The sequence below is a fragment of the Pongo abelii genome, chromosome 1 (genome assembly GCF_028885655.2).
Source record: "Pongo abelii isolate AG06213 chromosome 1, NHGRI_mPonAbe1-v2.0_pri, whole genome shotgun sequence".
Classification (NCBI taxonomy): domain Eukaryota; kingdom Metazoa; phylum Chordata; class Mammalia; order Primates; family Hominidae; genus Pongo; species Pongo abelii.
The window spans coordinates 31,610,145-31,629,824 of NC_071985.2; the positions used below are offsets into that span (position 1 = coordinate 31,610,145).

The window sequence follows — 19,680 nt, forward strand, 5'->3', positions numbered from 1 at the left end:
TTATAATAGAATTATTTATATTATTTATATTCCTTTGGGTATATACCCAGCAAGATTGCTGGGTCAAATCTTGGATGTGTTTCTGGTTCTAAATCTTGGATGAATTGCCATGCTGTCTTCCACAATGGTTGAACTAATTTACATTCCCTCCAACAGTGTAAAAGCATTCCTATTTCTCTGCAGGCATTAAAATTTTAATAGAAATTGTCTTAAATGTGTATATTGCTTTGGGTGGTATGGACATTTTAACAATATTAATTATTCCTTTGCATAAACATAGGATACCTTCCAATTATTTGTTTCTTCTTCAATTTCTTCCATTAATGTTTTATAGTTTTAGTAAAAATATTTAATTTTTATATTAAAGCATAAACTTTAATATAGAAAATGAATTCATGTTAATAAAGGGCAAATTAATCTTTTAAAAATCAGTTTTTCCAAATGGCTTTTATTCTAATACACCATGAAAACGGAGCTAATAATGTATACATTTTAAATGAGATACAGAGAGCATTAGAGATTTAGAATATCACTATAACATAAGTAATCAAAATATACCAGTAGACTAGAAAAAGACATAAAAAAGATCACTAAATATAATAAAAGCTAAAGCGTATGCTGTTTACCATGTTGAGTATAGTTTATATAGTTCTCCATCATCAGAAAAACACTGTAAGGAAAGTAAAATATTTTCCCCTTTCCACAAATTAGAAAATTGAGGTACAGAGAATTTAAATAACTTGCTTAAAATTACGCACCTATCTGGAATTTGAACCATAAAATCTCACTTCGGAATGCAGTTTCATAATTATTATGTTTTAATGCCTTGAGTTTCACATGTAGTGATTTTAATGACTGTTTTGAAATTGACTATTTGAAAAGATAAATCTTTCTCTAATTGGTAAAATATCATATTTAGAAGTTAGTTATAAGTAATGTTATAAGTCCATAAAAATACCAACTCTCACTATGACTATTTAAAATCATTCTGGATATATTAGTTAATGGAATTAACCAAAACACTAAAGTAGAATATAAATGTAAGAAATAAAGAAACAAAATTATCATGAGTTTCAGATGATTATATACTTGAGAACCCCAAGAAAATCAACAGATAAATAATTAGACCTATTAAAAATGTTCAAAAATCTTTATAGTAACTGTTACAGACTAAATTGTGTACTCCCTAAATTCATATAATAAAGCTCTAACCTCCAATGTGACTATATTTGGGCCTATAAAGAGATGATAATAATGGTTGAGTGAGGTCATAAAGCTGGAACTTTTAAGTTGATTGGGTTGCTTCTTAATAAGAAGAGGAAGCAACACCAGAGATGTTTCTGTCTCCATTTGTACATAGAAAAGAGGCCATGTGAGGACACAGGTTAGAAGACTTCATCTGCAAGTCTGGGAAGAGAGACCTCACCAGAAACTGACCCTGAGCTTGGAGTTATAGCCTGCATAATTGTGGTAAAATACATGTCTTGTTTAAGCCACCATCTGTAGTATATTGTTACGGCAGCCTGAGAAGACTCATATAGTAACAAAAATATATATAAATAATGAAAGTTACTATGTAACAAAAGCCAGCTAGAAAATAAATAAGAAAAGAGCTTTCCCACAATAACAATAAAATATAAATTACTTAGGAATAAATCTAACAACAAATGTGTATTATCTACATGAAGAAGACTGCAATTTTTATTGAGAAACATAGTGTGTTCTTGGAAAACAAAGCTCAATTCATTAAAATCAAGGAAATGTTAGTTCAATCATTAATTTCATACCTATGTGACTGGTAAAACTTTTAGGTTAATAATAAATGTTAGAAAGAATGTAGACTATATCCCTGCTGTAGACTAAATGTGTACTTTGGAAAATGGATATGAAACAAATTTAAAGATGTAAATATCCTACAATCCAATAATACTTTTCTTTCATACGTACACCAGGAGATATGTAACATAACATATATGTATATGTTATATAATTACATATAACAAACATAATACTCATATTAGCATGATTTATCAGAGCAAAAGGCTGATTACCAAACCAGATTAATCTTTAGTAAAATTGATAAATTGTGGCAAATTCATGTGTGGAATATTTTACACTAGTGAAAAAGAATGAAATGCAGCTACACGCAATGAGTGTTCTGTATAAAAGTTTTTACAAAAACAAAACAAAAAATCACATGGCATGATTTACACATTCATATAAATACATTTACATGTGTATTACTTTTTTCGTGTATTTTAGGAGCTTTTAATATATTTCTATTTATATGAATACAAAAAAGAACAGTTTTATTCTTCTGAAGTCTTTTGGCATTCTTATTGATTCCACCTTTTCTGTTCTTAATTAGAGACAGCCACTATCCTGAATTTTTTAAATGATTTATTTGCTTTTCTCTGTACTTTTATTGCATATGTTTTTATTCCTAAATAATAGTTTGTTTTGTATATTTTAGGAATTTTTAATGTATTTGTATTTATATGAATATTTGTATTCATATAAATACCAATACATACACAAATGTATTTGTATTTATATGAATACATATATTCATATGTATATAAATGTATTTATATTTGAATTATATATATATGTATGTGTATTTTATACATATGCATATGAAAGAAAATTATACATACGCATATGAAAGAAAAGTATTATTTTTTTAGGATATTTACATCTTTAAATTTGTTTCATATCCATTTTCCAAAGTACACATTTAGTCTACAGCAGGGATATAGTCTACATTCTTTCTAACATTTATTATTAACCTAAAAGTTTTACCAGTCACATAGGTATGAAATTAATGACTGAACTAACATTTCCTTAATTTTAATGAATTAAGATTTGTTTTCCAAGAACACATTATAAAATACATATACATACAAATTTATATGTATTTGTATAAAATACATGAATATATGAATAGAAATACATTAAAAGTTCCTAAAATATACAAAACAAACTATTATTTAGGAATAAAAACATATGCAATAAAAGTATAGAGAAAAGCAAAGAAATCATTTAAAATATTCAGGATAGTGGCTATCTCTAATTAAGAGAAGAAAAGATGGAATCAATAAAAATGCCAAAAGACTTCAGAAGAATAGAACTGTTCTTTTTCTAAACTGATGGAGAATTTTTTGTATAATTATTTTTTAAGTAATATTCTGGTATTCTATACCTACTTGACTCATAATGAAGACAATTTTAAATATATATAGTATACAAAACTGTGAACATAATACATAAAAGAACAGAGTTAATCAACATAAAATAATAGAAATTCAACAAAAAAATCCCATAGTAAATAAAATAGTAACTAAGTGAAATAAATAATAAAATAATGGAATTTCTAATCATGGGGAAATGACAGAATAAATGATATCAAGAAAACTCAGTAGCTATTTGGAAAATAGCAGCAGTAAGTCCTTACCTATCAATAATTACCTTGACTGTAAATGGATTAAATTCTCCAGTTAAAGACCATAGAGTGACTGAATGGATTTTAAAAAAGAGACCCAACTATACGCTGCCTACAACTATATGCTGCCTACAAGAGACTTACTTTACCTGTAAGGAAACAAACTGAAAGTGAAGTCATGGAAAAATTTATTCCATGAAAATGGAAACCCAAAGAAAGCAGGAGTATTGATACTTGTATCAGATAAAATAGTAAAATAGTAAAAAGAGAAGAAGTTCATTATGTAATGATAAAGGGGTTAATTCAGCAAAATGATATGACAATCAAAAATATATATGCACCCAACAACAGAGCACTTAAGTAAATATATAAAGCAAATATGAAAAGATCTAAAGGGAGAGATACACTGCAACACAATAATAACAGGAGACTTCAACACCCCATTTTCAGCAATGAACACATCATCTAGGCAGAAAATCAACTAAGAAATATTAGATTTAAACTGTACTATAGACCACATGCATACATGACCTTGAGAAGAAATGAGGAGATTCCTTGGAAGAAAGAATTGACAAGGAAGTACAAATCCAGTGAGGGTAGTGGTCAGCGTTTGCCTCATGGTATATACCTGTCCACAGAGTCGTGAGTCTGGGTATAACCTGCCACATGCTAAAAAAAATAGATGCTTAGAACTAGAGCAGAGTGAAAAATTAAATTAGAGAGCCCTATATAAAACTGGAACTCCTAAAAAATAACATTCTCAGTCGGTGAACTAGAAAAAGAAAGACTTTAGTAGGGAGAATTTGAGCATATCTACCTATTCCATTCTTAGTTCTGGACTGAGTAAAGAGCAGGAAAGAAATCTTTCCTGGGAGAATATGATATGGCTAGTTCCAGCAAATATTAGAGAAGAGCACTATTTGAAGATATAGTGGCTAAGATTTTTCCAATTTGGTGAAAGACATCACACATTAAGCAACCCAAGGAATCCTAGGCAGGATAAATAAAAATGAAATCTATACTAAAGGAAGAGTTCATATAGTAATTAGAAAAATAGTAAGAAAAAGACAAACTCGTGAACAGAAATATGAGCAAAAGATATAAAACGTCTTTTACAAAAAAGCAAGTGGTCAATAAATGTCTAAAAACATTTTTAGCATAAGTTGTTATCAAAACAATGTAAGTTTTTAAAGAATTTTACCTATTATAAAATTAATGATAAAAAATATTCAGTGTTGATGAGAATGTAGAGAAATAAAAATTCACACAAATGGTTGAAAATGCAAATTAGTTTAATCTTTCTGCAAGACATTTGGGAAGATGGATCAAAAGTCTTAAAAACATGCATACTCATTAACCCAGGGTTTCTCACAGGTGGCATAATTGACATTTTAGGTAGATAATTCTTTGCTGCAGGGGGCTACCCTGTGCATTGTAGAAACTTTAGCAATCCCTAATCTCTCTCTACCCTTTAGATTGCTGTAGCCTCCTTCATTAAGTTGTGACAATCAAAAATACATTGCCAAAATCACAAAATCACCCCTTGTAGAGAGCCACTCATTTAACCTATCATTCCCATTTCTAGGAACTCATTTCTAAGGACATAAATTTTGGGGCAAAGTTTGTGCCCCTTGCATGAGTGCTCCTCTTAGCATTACTTCTGAATCTGAAATTTTGGGAAATTAATTTAAAAGACAAATTAATATAAAATCGGAGGATGCCAGTTAAATAATGATATCCACATAACAGCATAATTAATGCTAAACATCTTCTATCTTAAAAAATAAAAGATACATTACCCCATATCTCCCTACAGCTATTGCTCTCTCTTCTCCCACTCACAGACAAACTTATTCAAATTTTTATCTACACTTGGTATCTCCTTTAAAATTTACCTAATCGAACCAACTCTAGTCTTCCATATTGTCATTGAATCAACTCCTGCTAAGTAACCAGTGACCTTCATTTTGCTAAATCTATGGGGCTTTTTCACTGTTCATTTTATTTGACTTCACAGCATCATTTGACATGGCTCATCACTCCTTTATTCTTATTGCATTATCTTTCCTTGACTTTTTTGATAAGCATATTCTCTTAGCCTTCCTCACATTTATCTGCCTCCTTTACAGGCTCATCCCACTTCAAATGGCCATTAGATATTGGCATTCCTCAAAACTTCTCCTAGCACTCCTCTTTTCTTATTCTGTGTTCCCACTCTAGGAAATTTCATTCAGGCTATTGTTTGGACATAATCTCTTTATCTCCACAAAATTTCATGTTGAAATTTGATCCCCAGTGTGGCGATGTTGAGAGATGGGGCCTAGTGGGAGGTGTTTGGATCATGAGGACAGATCCCTCATGAATGGCTTGGTGCCATTTCATTCTAGCAGTAGTGAATGAACTCTTGCTTTCATGAGATGGGATTGGTTCTGGGGGATTGGATTAATTGGGACGCCCCTCAGGTTTGGTCCCTCTTTGCACATTCATGCTTTGCCCTTAACCTTCTCTGCCATGTTTTAATGCAGCACAAAATCCCTCACGAGAAGCTGAGCAGATGCCAGCAGCATGCTTCTTGTGCAGCCTACAGAACTATGAGCTAAATAAGCCTCTTTAAAAACTACCCGGCTTCAGGTATTCCTGTAGATAGCAACGAAAAAATAAACTATCTACTTTCATGGTTTCAATTATTATTTATGAACCAAATATATTCAATTTTGTGATTCTAGTAAAGGCTGTTGTTCCAAGCAATGCACCTCTATATTCAGTTATATTCTATTCTATATTTTATTTGACATATCTAATTGGATGAGTTAAAGTCATTTCAAACTCAAACATGTTCAAGATTGAACTCAAGGATTCTTCTCTGTAACTGACTCCCAATTCTAGCCCTTTCCTTCTTTTCCCAGTCTCAATGAGTAATACCATTCTAAATCTGGTAGCCTTTTGCAGAAAGTTAAAAGTAATCAGAAAACATCATACTCAATGCATTTTCAAGTTTTAACATTATCAGTAATCTTAATACTTCTAAAGTTAATTCATGTCTCTCCAAATCCACTGCCATTCTTGTAGAACAAACTACATTAAATATAATTTGGACTACTGCTCACAAACTTGTCCCTTCTCCATTCATTTTGGCCTCTCTAAAATTGAGTATCCACATTGTATCCAGAGAAAACTTCTTAAAAACATAAACCTCACTTTTTCAATCCTTGCTTAAAACCTTTTAACTCTCCTAGCCTAAAGACTAATTGTTTAGGATAGTCTAGCGGGTACCTGCATATTCTATATCCGGCGAGATCTCCAGTCTTATCATCTAACATCTTTGTCCTTATTCTCTCAACTTAAGCCCTGATAACCTTTTGAAACTGGAAAGTTCTTGTTCCCTGAGAACTGAAAGTCCATGTTGTCTGCAATCATAGGTGTTTAGCACTTACTGATCCTTAGGGTTCTTTACTATCCAGTCTTATATATGTATGACCTTTTTCTCTGGGGTATTTAAAACAGTGATTAATTTACATTCTAAATTGTCTAGCATACTTCCTACTCCATAGAAGGTGTTCAGTATTTGTTGAATGACTAAAGACAACTGTTGCTAAATATGACCTTCAAGGAGTTTTAGCTGGCCTTTAGAAAATGGAAGCTGCCTAAATCCAAATCTCTCCATACATCATAATATTATCAAGGAACACAAGTAAAACTATACATGACACATACCTTCAGCCTTACTAGGAAATAAAGAATACAAATCTTAAATTAGTTATAATTAAAGAAAGAAGCATCAAATTCTAAGAGTTAATATGGTAGCTTTCCTCATTGTTGCAAACCTTTGGGTGTAAAATGCAAGGGGAGAGAAAGCTTACTAAAGGTTATAGAAAGAGGTGAGGGGCACAGAGAACACTGATAAAATAACCTCCAGAAAGATAAATTTAAAAACTAAGTGTTAAAAGGCTAAACACAGGCCTGTGACTTGATAGTTCATGGCATCAACTATAGAGAAGAGCATTGAATCTGAAGCGATTGCTTCTAGGGAAGAGGGAGATAAAGAGAGAAAGATGCACCCTTGAGTCAGAAATGAAAGAAGGAAGTAGAAGTGGAAAAAAAAGGATCCTGCAGAAATAAAACCACAAGACATCAACTCCCTCTTCTTCCCTACGACATTATTTTATTAAAGAAACCAAATTTACCATAGTAACAGAAAAGTACATACTTGACTTAGGAACTCTGTCCATAAAATAAAGAAAATAAGCTAAATAGAACCTCATTAAAAACTCACTGTGAGAAAAAAATCAAAGTGAGAATTCAAATGTTTCAGCAAATGAAAATTCCGGAAAACAATAAGAAAACATTTCAAATTGAATTAAATATTCTCAAACAAAAATTAAGAAATAATTTATATAAAAGCTCACAAACTAAGAACAGAAATGTACCCAAAACCAGGAAGATATGCAGGAAACTTATTTAATCCCAGGAAAGAAATTGAGGAAAGAGACAAAATCATATCGGATATGAAAAGTAAATTATATATGGCCCAAAGGAAATAGATTTGAATACAAATTTAAAAGAAAGCAAAAAAAAAAAAAAAAGGAAAATGAAATAAGTAATATGGGTGAGAGAGAAAAGGGCTAAAGTGGAAGATAGGCAAAGAAAGATTCAACATTAAATATAATTAGAGTCTTTAAGATGATAAACAAAAGAGTAAAAAAGAATATTTAAAACTATAATCTAATAAATATTTCCAGAAATACGGGAAAGCTTTAAATCTACATATTGAAAGGAACCACTGTGTACCTGAAAAATTTTAAACTAAAATGATAAACTGTAAGCCATCAAACTAACACATATATGATGATGTTCACATAAGATTATACTTTACAGTATGGTTTTTAACTGTTTTTACTGTAATTTTTCTATATTTAGATACATTTATATACACAAATACTTATCATTGTATTACAACTGTCTACAATATTCAGTACAGTAACATGCTGTACAGGTTTTTAGCTTAGGAGCAGTAGGCTATACCATATACCAAAGGTCTGTAGTAGGCTATACCATTTAGGTTTGTGTAAGTACACTTTATGATGTTCGCACAACTAAATTATCTAATGACACATTTCTCTGAACATATCCCCATTAAAGTGATGATCAACTGTATTAATGTTTAAAGACAAAGAAAATTACTCAGAGCATTCTGGTAAATTGTGATGTCCAAGGATGGTAAGTGAATACAACAGGCTATGAAAGAATATATCAAGTGCAAACTTATTTTCTGTATGTATCTGTGTGGTAGATTATATGTACAAAAGTGAGACTGAAATAGTACTGTAAGAATAATAAAATACTGGCAATGAATAATAGGTGGTTTTATTTTCTCTATTTGCTTCTCTCTTTTCTAAATTTTCTAAAATTAAAGTGAATTCTTGCAATCTAATCATATAAAATATAATTTTCAGAAAAGCATGATAAATTCAATTTAATTGTTTGAGATTCCCTTTACTGAATGAGAATAATGAATGGGGACTGTACCAGAAATGCTAAAACTAAGAGGACAATCAGCATGCAGAGATACATGGGAAGCTGAAGTTCAGTAATACAAAATGCTTCATAAAGTTACAGGGAAATTATTGGGCATGCCTGTAGACTATGCATGTGTGATCCTAGTCATTAACCTATAGACGTACAGCAAGATGTGGCCAACAGCAGATCAGAAAACTGTACCTAGAAGAAAAATATTAGACTTATGTAATATAGCCCATTTAAAGGTAGCTTTTGAAACCACGTAAGGTAAATTATGCTGCAATTTCAGGGCAACATGTTGAGGGTAAAATTGATTTGGTATGTTTCCACTCAGTCGAGGATCTTACTTTGGATAGACACACACACCAGCATCACCATCTGTATTAGTTCATTCTCACACTGGTATAAAGAACTGCCTGAGACTGGGTAAATTATAAAGGAAAGAGGTTTAATTGACTCAGATCCACAGGGCTGGGGAGGCCTCAGGAAACTTACAATCATGGCAGAAGGGGAAGCAAACATGTCCTTCTTCACATGATGGCAGGAAGGAGAAGGAGAGCCAAATGAAGGGGAAAGCCTCTTATAAAACTGTCAGATCTTATGAGAACTTGCTTGCTATTATGAGAATAGCATGGGGGAAACTGACCCCTTGATTCAATTACCTCCAGTATGTCCCTTCCACCACAGTTGAGGATTATGGGAACTACAATTCAAGATGCGATTTGGGTGGGGACATAGCCAAACCATATCATCACCTGGAAGATTTGTTCACAAGAAAACTGGGAGAAATGAGAGGATACACTTATTAAATTTCCTCCAGTTTGACATCTTTTAACGGTCTTTAAACAGGCTTCAGATTTCACTAAAATATAACTTCTATAATATTTACTAAAAAGTACTCATTTTTTCTTCTAATTTTTTAAAGCCCCATTCCCTGTAAGACTAATTCATGAGCTGAACCCAAAGGGAGTAAAAGCAGATAAGAATAGCTGAGTTATGAGAAAACTAGATACATAGAATAGATTTATTTGATCAATTGTATGTATAAAAACTAGATAAATTTTAGCATCATGCTGAGAGAATAACACTTTATAAACTAGAGAGAGTTTATGCCAGGAATACAAGGATGGTTCAACATTACAGCTTATATTGATGTAGTACATTGTTTTAAAAGGTTAAAAAAGAAAAATATATTGATCTTTTTAGATACTAAGAAATTACTTAATAGACTTCAATAATTACCTCACTCGAAAAGATAGTAACTTCTTAATATTTCAATATCATATTTTAACTAGTTATACGTATATATGACACTATCAAGTAGTTACAATTGTGTGTATGTATATTATGTATCCAATAGCAAACTTTATATTCAGAAGTGAATGATGACCATTTTAATCTATTTTTCATTATGCTATGTGTTAGTTAATATGACCAGAAAGTTTTTAAATGAAGTAAAAAGATTATAAAGTGAAAGATAGAAGGTTGAATATATAAATATGTGCAGATGATGTAATTGTCTACCTAGTAAACCTAAATGCTAGAATTAGTAGAAAAATTCATAAAGCAACCATTAAAACATAGCACATTAAGGTAATAGTCTTTAAAAATTAATAAATAATAAGGTAAAAGAAAATCCTAATCAGAATAAAAATATAAAATAATTAGAAATATGCTTAGCCAATAACTGGAAACTAGAACAGTTACAAAACTCTTCTTAAGGTCAATTAAAAAATTTTTAATAAATTGAGAGACAAAGCATGTTCTTGAATGCTAAGACTCAATATATTAAAAGTCAATTCCCCCCATATTAATCTATAAATTTATTCAGTAGCAAACAAAATTCCAGTTTATTTAAGACTAAAGATGTGTGTACATCTTTTGTAAAAACCACTGAGAACAACCAGTGTTAATGACAATGAAGGGATATGTATATATGGAATAAGGTACTTTTTTGTTCATTCCGCTTCAGAGCAGTTAGATAATGCATAATGAAAGTATTAATACTATGCATTCACTCTACATCAGTCAGGGTTCTCCAAGGAAAGAGAACCAATGAGATAGATGTCGGGGGAGGGGTGAATTTATTTTAAAGAAATGGCTTATGCAGTTTTGGAAACTGGTAGGTGTTAAATCTGTAGGGCAGTCCACTCCAGTAAACTGAAAACACAAACAGGGATTGATGTTGCAGTCTTGAGGAAGAATATCTTCTCTGGGAACCCTCTATTTTTGTTCTTAAAACCTCTAACTTATTGAATGAGACCCACCCACATTATGGAGGATAATCTGCTTTACATAAAGTTAACTGATTATAGATCTTAAGCACATCAGAAAAACACCTTCACAACATCACTTACACAGTGTTCGATTAAATAATGGTGTCATAGCCTAGTCAAACTGACATAACATAAAACTACCCATCACATTCTTTGACTCAGAAATTTTATTTTCAGGAAATCATTAGGGCAAAGATATATGAATATGCATAAAAGTGTTCATCTCATTGGCAGTACCCAAAACACACTGCTGCTGAATGGTTTGATAGGGGCCTACCTAGAAGTACACAGAAATATCCATTTGAATTCTCCATGCCAAACCTCCAGATATAGCCAGGAGGACACTTGTCTAAGTACTATTAGCTAACTTTTGTGTTCATGTTATGTTTCAAGTACTTCCATGATTCTTAAGACCAAAGTTGGCCTCTTTCTAAGGCACAATGTATATTTCCTATTTATATTTCCAGTCATTTGGGGTCCCCTTATTCCAGTAAAACCTCCTTTTGTCTGAGTCAAATCAAGACCAGAAAGTCACAGAAAGATATTAAAGCAATAATCTTATACTTCGGAACGAAGGCAATAGGTTTGGAGGCCACAATTCACACTGATATCTTGTCTCAGTTTCCTACAACAGCAAGAAAAACGTAAATTGAGGCCTTCAAATTTAAAAATATAAAGTTAAGAGTTTAATTGTAGAAAAATGCAGAGATAACATATTCCATGATCTTTGTCAGAAGAAGAATTTAACTCTCATTCTAGATGAGTAACAATGCAGAGAAGACTAGCATATGTTGAATTTTTAAAGACTTACAAACTTCTTATTTTATTTTTTTAAGAGATGAGGTATTTCTTTGTCACCCAGGCTGGAGTGCAATGGTGCCATCATAGCTCACTGCAGCCTCCAACTCATGGGCTCACACAATCCTCCCACATCAGCCTCTCAAGTAGCTGGAACTACAGACATGTGCCACCATGCCCAGATAATTTTTAATTTTTTGTGTGGAGACAGGGTCTCACTATGTTGCCCAGGCTGGTCTCAAACTCCTAGGCTCAAGACATCCTCCTGCCTCAGCCTCCCAAAGTGCTGGGATTACAGGAGTGAGCCATTGCACCTGGTCTGAGACTTAGAAACTTCAGGAGAAACTTTTCATAAAGTTCAGGAATCATATTGGGACTAAAAACTTCCAGAAAAAAAATTTCATAGGCAAACTATTAAACCTCTCACTGTCAGAAAAAGATTTTGTCCTCCACCACAGTGTACAGCCGCACATCTAGGGCAAACATCTTACCTGGGGTAATGTAAATCTTACAGACCTCCGACGGAAATGTTAACCATAGTCTCTTCAGAGCTGTACAGCTATTAATAATCTAATGGAGAGATCTCTCAGTTTCAAGCTTTATTGCAGTTACAAAATATAAAGATTTTAAAAATGGCTTACCATGCTTCTTTGTAAAAATTTGTTCCACTATGTTTGTTCATCACTTAAATGAAATATTTTAGAATCAAATGCAAATTGTGCCCTTAGGTTAATGATTATAACTAATATGCTCAGATCTAATCTTTTGAGAATCTTAGACACATCATTGCACATATTATTTTCATTCACAAGTTAAAATTCAAATCAGGAACCCTGTTGTATCATTTTTAAAAGCATAATTGGAAATTACTAAACAATGTATCAAATTAATCAGAAACAAACCAGATTAAAAAGCAAAGGCAGCATAAATGTATATATCTTTACATAATACATTTAAAGTATTCTATACGCTAAATATTATTTTACTAAGTAATACAATACAGTATTTGGCTCTGCCCAATTTTCTGAAATGCATAGTAGACTAGAGTATACATATAAATATATGCATATACAAATGCATCTATAAATTCATAACAAAAATTCATGTAAATTTATACTTTTCCTGAAGCCTACTGTCCTTAGAAAGACTAGACAAGGGTAATCAGAGGAAGAAAACTGAAAAAATTCAGTCTCTAATATATTGCCAAAGAGGGAGAGAGAGAAAAATCACTTAAACTGAGTATTTGATTATTGAAGGCCATCCTCATAAGCAAAATATTTTCCCTCAATTACACCTAATTATTTAATTGTTTACATTTACTAATGAAATGAAACAACACATAACAAACAACTGTAAGGGGCTGTTTTTCAGCAAGTGCATAATCATCAATCAGCATGTATGGAAAGATTCTTAAAATTATATGAAGCTGGTCTGTTTAAATAGAAAGGCATATTTTATCCCAATCAATGCATAAAAAGTAAAATTATCCATAACTGAGGCATGTTTCTCTGCTGTACAGTTCAGCTATAATGATCCCCACACACTGCACTTGCACATCAATTATGATAATCATAATCACGGTCGTTAAGCTGAATGTTCATTATTATCAGGATGCTGGTGACAGCAGATTCAATCACTGGGTGCAATGGGCAAGCAGTCACAATCCCACCCAAGTTTCTGCAGACAACAATGTGCCACATTAAATCTATGATGTGTTCTACATCCCACTCCATTCCAAAAGCCGTAGACAGTAAAGGTCAACTTTATGTTCTGTGCAATATGCTTAGGTTCTCTAAATTAATTCTTTAGAGTACTGGATATTTTTATGCTTTGTAGCTTACAAAATCCTGTTTAGGACCAAAATGCATGTGAAAATAACAAAAAAAGAACTTCTCTACTGTTGTAATTCACCTGTAATAAGACGTATGAGGAAAAGCTCTATCAACATGAACCATCTTGAAAGAGTCTCTTCCTGAATTTTTCAAACAAGGGAAAACATCAAATGGTTCCATTAAAATCAGTTGTCTAAAATGCCTATGGAAACTCATTCCAATTCAGATAAAGGCTTTAGAATATCATTTCTGCTTCAGTAAATACGAACATATGTGAATGTTTTGACAACCAAAAGGATGTTTTTAGTACACTGAATTTTTTATTGTCCAACTCTTTTAGATCTACCCAAATAGATTAAATTAATAGTGACTGACTGGTAGATTCTCCTTCTTTAACTTCACATCTAGTTTAAATATGGAGATCAGTACAATAAAGAATTTATGAATACAAAGAATTTACCTCATCTTAAAAGGTTCGACCATTTAAGACACAGACTTAGAATCTAACAACTTAACTTGGGCAGTTTACAAATAGATTAAAAAAATGAGTAAATTATATGGTATGCACATTATCTTATTATTGATTTCCACACTTTCAAAAATTATATATATGCTACTTTTCATTATTGATTTTCATACTTTTGAGAAAAATCGTATTATTTGCTCTAAATTTGCTGACTTTGATTTCTTTGTATAGTGCTCTTCAGTTCAATAGCATTAAAAATAAAACAAAAATTTAAATAATATTTGATACATTAAATCGATTTAATATGAATGTAATGAGAGGAAGAATATTTACTTACCTTTGATTTTCTGCCAACTGACACCTTTTAACACAATTGGTTAATAAATCATTTGAAAAGTATAACTTCTATGTTTAAAAATAATATAAGTGAATTAAAGCTTTCTACATAGACAATCTAAAAATATAATGGGAAGAGTAAAGGACAGAAGCCAAATATACTTGCTTGAGCCTTCTTGGCTAACGTCAATCTACTGCATTCAACTCCATCTTGCCATAGAAGAACCATAAGATCATGTCAGCCCTTTCTTTCTTCAACATTTTGAATGTGACATCTCTAGTCTCCCTAAGATTTTCTCTAATCCACCAATAATTAATAAATTGAAGCCTAAAATTGCCAATATCAAGAAACAAAGTTTTATAAAAGTATAGAAAAAAGTATTTTAGCAACCTATTGAATGCAAGTCCCATCCAAGTTGCTTAATATCAAATCAAATTATAAAGTATTTCTAATAATTCTAAGATTTTATGTTTAACCAATAAAATGACTACCTATGTATTGTACAGATTATGCTAGCCACCACACAGAGACATAGTTTTTGTTTGTTTGTTTTGTTTGGTTTGATTTGGTTTTGAGATGGAGTCTCGCTCTGTTGCCCAGGCTGGAGTGCAATGGCACAATTTCTGTTCACTCCAACCTCTGCCTCCCAAGTTCAAGCAATTCTCCTGCCTCAGCCTCCTGAGTAGCTGGAATTACAGGTGTGCACCACCATGCCCAGCTAATTTTTGTAAGTTTGTTTATTTAATGTTGTTGTTTATTTTAAGAAATAAGAAGATGGGGAGAAATAAGAAAGGGAAGGAGGAAAGGAGGAAGAAAAAAAGGAAGGAAGGTAAGAAGGGAGGGAGAAATGTAAAGTTGTTGTGAATAATTTTCTACATGGTTTTGTATGGAGTTGGAGGGACTGATGATTTATTATGATTTAAAGAATACCTACAATCTCTGGGCGTGGTGGCTCAGGCCTGTAATCCCAGCACTTTGGGAAGTCTTGGCTTGAGTTTGAGCCAGGAGTTCGAGACCAGCCTGGCCAGCATGGTAAAACCCCGTCTCTACAAAAAATACAAAAATTAGCTGAGTGTGGTGGTGCATGCCTGTAATTCCAGCTATTTGGGAGGCTGAGGCATGAGAATCACTTGAGCTTGGGAGGTGGAGGTTGCAGTGAGCTGAGATTGTACCACTGCATTCCAGCCTCAGCAACAGAGCAAGAGTCTGTCTCAAAAAAAAATAAATAAATAAATAAAGAATACCTACAATTTTTCTTTTAATTTTTAGGGTGATGTGGTTTGATTCTGTGTACCCAACCAAATCTCATCTAAAATCGTAATCCTCATGTGTCAAGGGAGGGATCTGGTAGGAGGTGATTGGATTATAGGGGTGGTCTCCCCTATGCTGTTCTTGTGACAGTGAGTGAGTTCTCATGAGATCTGATTGTTTTAAAAAAAGTGTTTGGCAGTTCCCCCTTGCACTCTTCTCTCTCACCTGCTGCCATGTAAGCCATGCCTGCTTCCCCTTCACCTTCTACCATCTGCCATGATTGTAAGTTTCCTGAGGCTTCCCCAGCCATGCAGAACTGTGAGTCAATTAAACCTTTCTTTTAAAAATAACCCAGTCTCAGATTCTCATGTAGTTTCTTTCTTTCTTTCTTTCTTTTTTTTTTTTTTTTTGAGACAGAGTCTCACTCTGTCACCCAGGCTGAAGTGCAGTGGTGTGGTCTTGGCTCAGTGCAACCTCCACCTCCTGGGTTCAAGAGATTCTTCTGCCTCAGCCCCCCAAGTAGCTGAGATTACAGGTGTGTGCCACCACATCCATTTAATTTTTGTATTTTTGGTAGAGACAGGGTTTCACTATGTTGGCCAGGCTGGTCTCGAACTCCTGACTCCGTGATCCGCCCACCTTGGCCAGGTAGTTTCTTTATAGCAGTGTGAAAACAGACTAATACACGAGGCCAACAAGAATAATTATGTGTGATTATTTTTCTTAAATATGTATGCATTCTAAAAGTATATGGAGGCATACAATTATTCCTCCAAAATAACAAAATATACTACTTTTCTTTTTACTGTGTATCCAAAAGTTTCCATATTTCCATAAAGTTGCTTACTTTATGGTTTAATAAATGCATATTCTCGAAAAATACATCAGAATATATGAAGTGAATCCGTTGCATAAAACCAAAAGGAAGTACTACATTATTTTAGGAAACACATTTTCCACAAGAACATGTCTTACTCTGAAGCAGCTTAATGTCACAAGTCATTTATATTTTAAAGAAATGAACACCTCTTTGAATTAAATAGAACAGTGAGATGGTATAAAAGCAACAAATGTTTATGTCAAATAGAAAATGAGATGCAGATCACATTACACATGTTTAAAATATGAAATTAGATAAATAGTTAAAAAGCATATTTAGCTTACATTCTGAATGGTTGCATGCCAGTTAAAAACATGTGCCTAGAACAGGTTGATTGCTGAATTTTATGAAATGACATTGCTATGGCTTGAGTTTGTTCTCACCAAAACTCATGTTGAAATTTGATCCCCAGTGTGGCGGTTTTGGGAGGTGTTTGGGTCATGGCAACAGATACCTCATAAATGGCTTGGTGCCATTCTAGTAGTTGTGAGTGAGTTCTCCCTGACTAGATTAGATTCTTACGAGGATGGATTCATTCCCTCAAGGGTTGGTTATTATAAATCCAGTGCGCCTCTTGGGTTTTGCCTCCTCATGTGCCTGCTTCCCCTTTGACCTTCTCCACCATGTTATGACACAGCACAAAAGCCCTCACTAGAAGCCAGGAAGATGCCAGTGCCAGCCTTATTGTACTTCTCAGACTCCAGAACCATGAGCTAAATAAGCCTCTTGTCTTTATAAATTACTTAGTCTCAGGTATTCTGCTATAGCAACACAAAACAGACCAAGACAGATATTATCATCAACATTTAGGTTTGTCGATCAGTTCTAAGGGTGAACTAGGTTAAATGACTCACTGTATACATTCTTAATGCCTTGGAATTACTAGTGTTTTTGAAGGCCATTTTTAATTAAGATGTCTTAGCTGCAAACAAAAAAAAATTTGCTTTCTGAAGTATCCAATTTACTTTCCAGCATGTCTTACCCCTTGGCAATCCCATATTTATAATGTCCTTAAAAAAGAATGTTTCTTAGAGTTTAGTAAAGAAACACCTTATTTTTCTTTTTGGTCTAACGTTTCTTCCTTTTGAGTTAGGAAGATCCATCTGTAACTTCTGTCTTCCCTTTCATGTTGGACACCAGGAAGCTGAAATTCTTAAATCACCACCACCGTGATGCTTTCCCTTTATGTTGCAGGCATATAAACTCTTCTCATCTTAGATCATTTCCCCTTATCCTTACTTCAATAATATGACCCTTATTGCATTTTACTTTTTTTTTTTTTTTTTTTGAGACAGAGTCTTGCTCTGTCACCAGACTGGAGTGCAGTGGCGCGATCTCAGCTCACTGCAACCTCTGCTTCCTGGGTTCAAGCGATTCTCCTGCCTCAGCCTCCCGAGTAGCTGGGACTACAGGTGCACACCACCACACCCAGCTGCTAATTTTTGTATTTTTAGTAGAGACAGGGTTTCACCATGTTGGCCAGGATGGTCTCGATGTCTTGACCTTGTGATCTGCCCACCTCGGCCTCCCAAAGTGCTGGGATTACAGGCGTGGGCCACTGTGCCCGGCCACATTTTACTTTTAGAAAGATGCCTTAAATCCCTTCAGGAAGGAGGCAGTATGCAAATGAACGAATCCTCACTGATAGACTATTAATAGAATCATTAGGTCTGGTAGTATGTGGAACCCATACCCTTTCCAGTGGCCCCAATTCCTTTCCAGAAAGTCACTACTTCATTTTGTGTAAATTCCGAGATGTGTGTGTGTGCATGTGTGTGTGTGTATTTTTTAACTGTTAGTGAAGGAAACCAAAATATTTCTCTCTGAAATACTGGAGATCACTGAGCTAAAGAAGGTTAAAATGCAGGGGCACATTCTGCCCTTCTCTTTGCCTTTCCCACCTGAAGGCAGGCACTTGTACAACGCTTGCTTATCTCAGAAACAGAGCTCAGAGACAGTGGCGCCATAAGATCCTGGAGGAGACTTTGTTCTTTCCATGAATGTATCTTCCCACATTTTCCTGCTTTTTGGAAGTCTGGAGATACTCTATTCTTTGTTTTGTCACTATATAGAATGTATAGCTCTTTATTAAAGTACTATTTATGCCAGGCTCCTGTGCCACTGCCTTGAGAGAGAAATACTTTTGAACTGAGGCCTCTTCCATGTGATAGGTATGGCATGTGTTAATACGCTTTGACTGGGTTTTTCTCTTGTTAATCTGACTTTTCAGGAAAGTATCTCAGCTAAGAATCTATGAGGGAAAGAAAAGAAATTATATTTTCTCCCTACAAGGAACAACAGGTTAAATGCATGGTAAGAACTTTCCTTTTTCATCTCTTACAGTCTAAGACATGTTTTCCCAATTCAGACATTTTTATTTAAGAGGTAAAAAATATTTTGAAATCAGATAAAAAATATTTTTTTCTTTCTTCCTTTATATATCATGTTTTTTGACTAACGTTCTTAATTCTGAAGCCCTTATTGAATTGTAATATGGGCAACGAATATACATATACATTATCCTGTTCATTCAGATCTATTGAAAGTTTTACTCTAAGCCAAAAATTAAATTAAAAAGCTCTAGATATAAAACATAATACGATGAACCATAACATTTAAATTTTGCAGAATATGTAGTGTAATGATGTTTACACTAAATGTTTTCAGAAAAGCAAACTCTCTTAGGAATGTCCTTAGACAGTAATATGGGTTTCCTTTTATATGTGATTTTTTTTCATTTCAGGGTGTACATATACAGGTTTGTTATATGAATATATTATGTAATACTGAAGTTTGGACTTTTATTGATCCCATCACCCAAATAGTGAACATAGCATTCAATAGGTAGTTTTTCAACCCTTGCCCCACTTCCTCTCTCCCT

General features: G+C 33.3%; 1 protein-coding gene and 1 long non-coding RNA gene across 7 annotated transcripts in view; one reads left to right on the plus strand and one right to left on the minus strand.

Annotated features, from left to right (window-relative positions):
- Positions 1 to 19,680, minus strand: part of SPATA17 (spermatogenesis associated 17) — a 231,316-nt gene that overhangs the window by 39,435 nt on the left and 172,201 nt on the right. The gene's annotated exons all lie outside the window — the stretch shown is intronic.
- Positions 1,273 to 19,680, plus strand: part of LOC103889935 (uncharacterized) — a 68,902-nt gene continuing 50,494 nt past the window's right edge. Inside the window, exon 1 of the long non-coding RNA XR_008509917.2 lies at positions 1,273 to 1,470. This is a non-coding gene — a long non-coding RNA (uncharacterized LOC103889935). The remainder of the gene's footprint in view (positions 1,471 to 19,680) is intronic.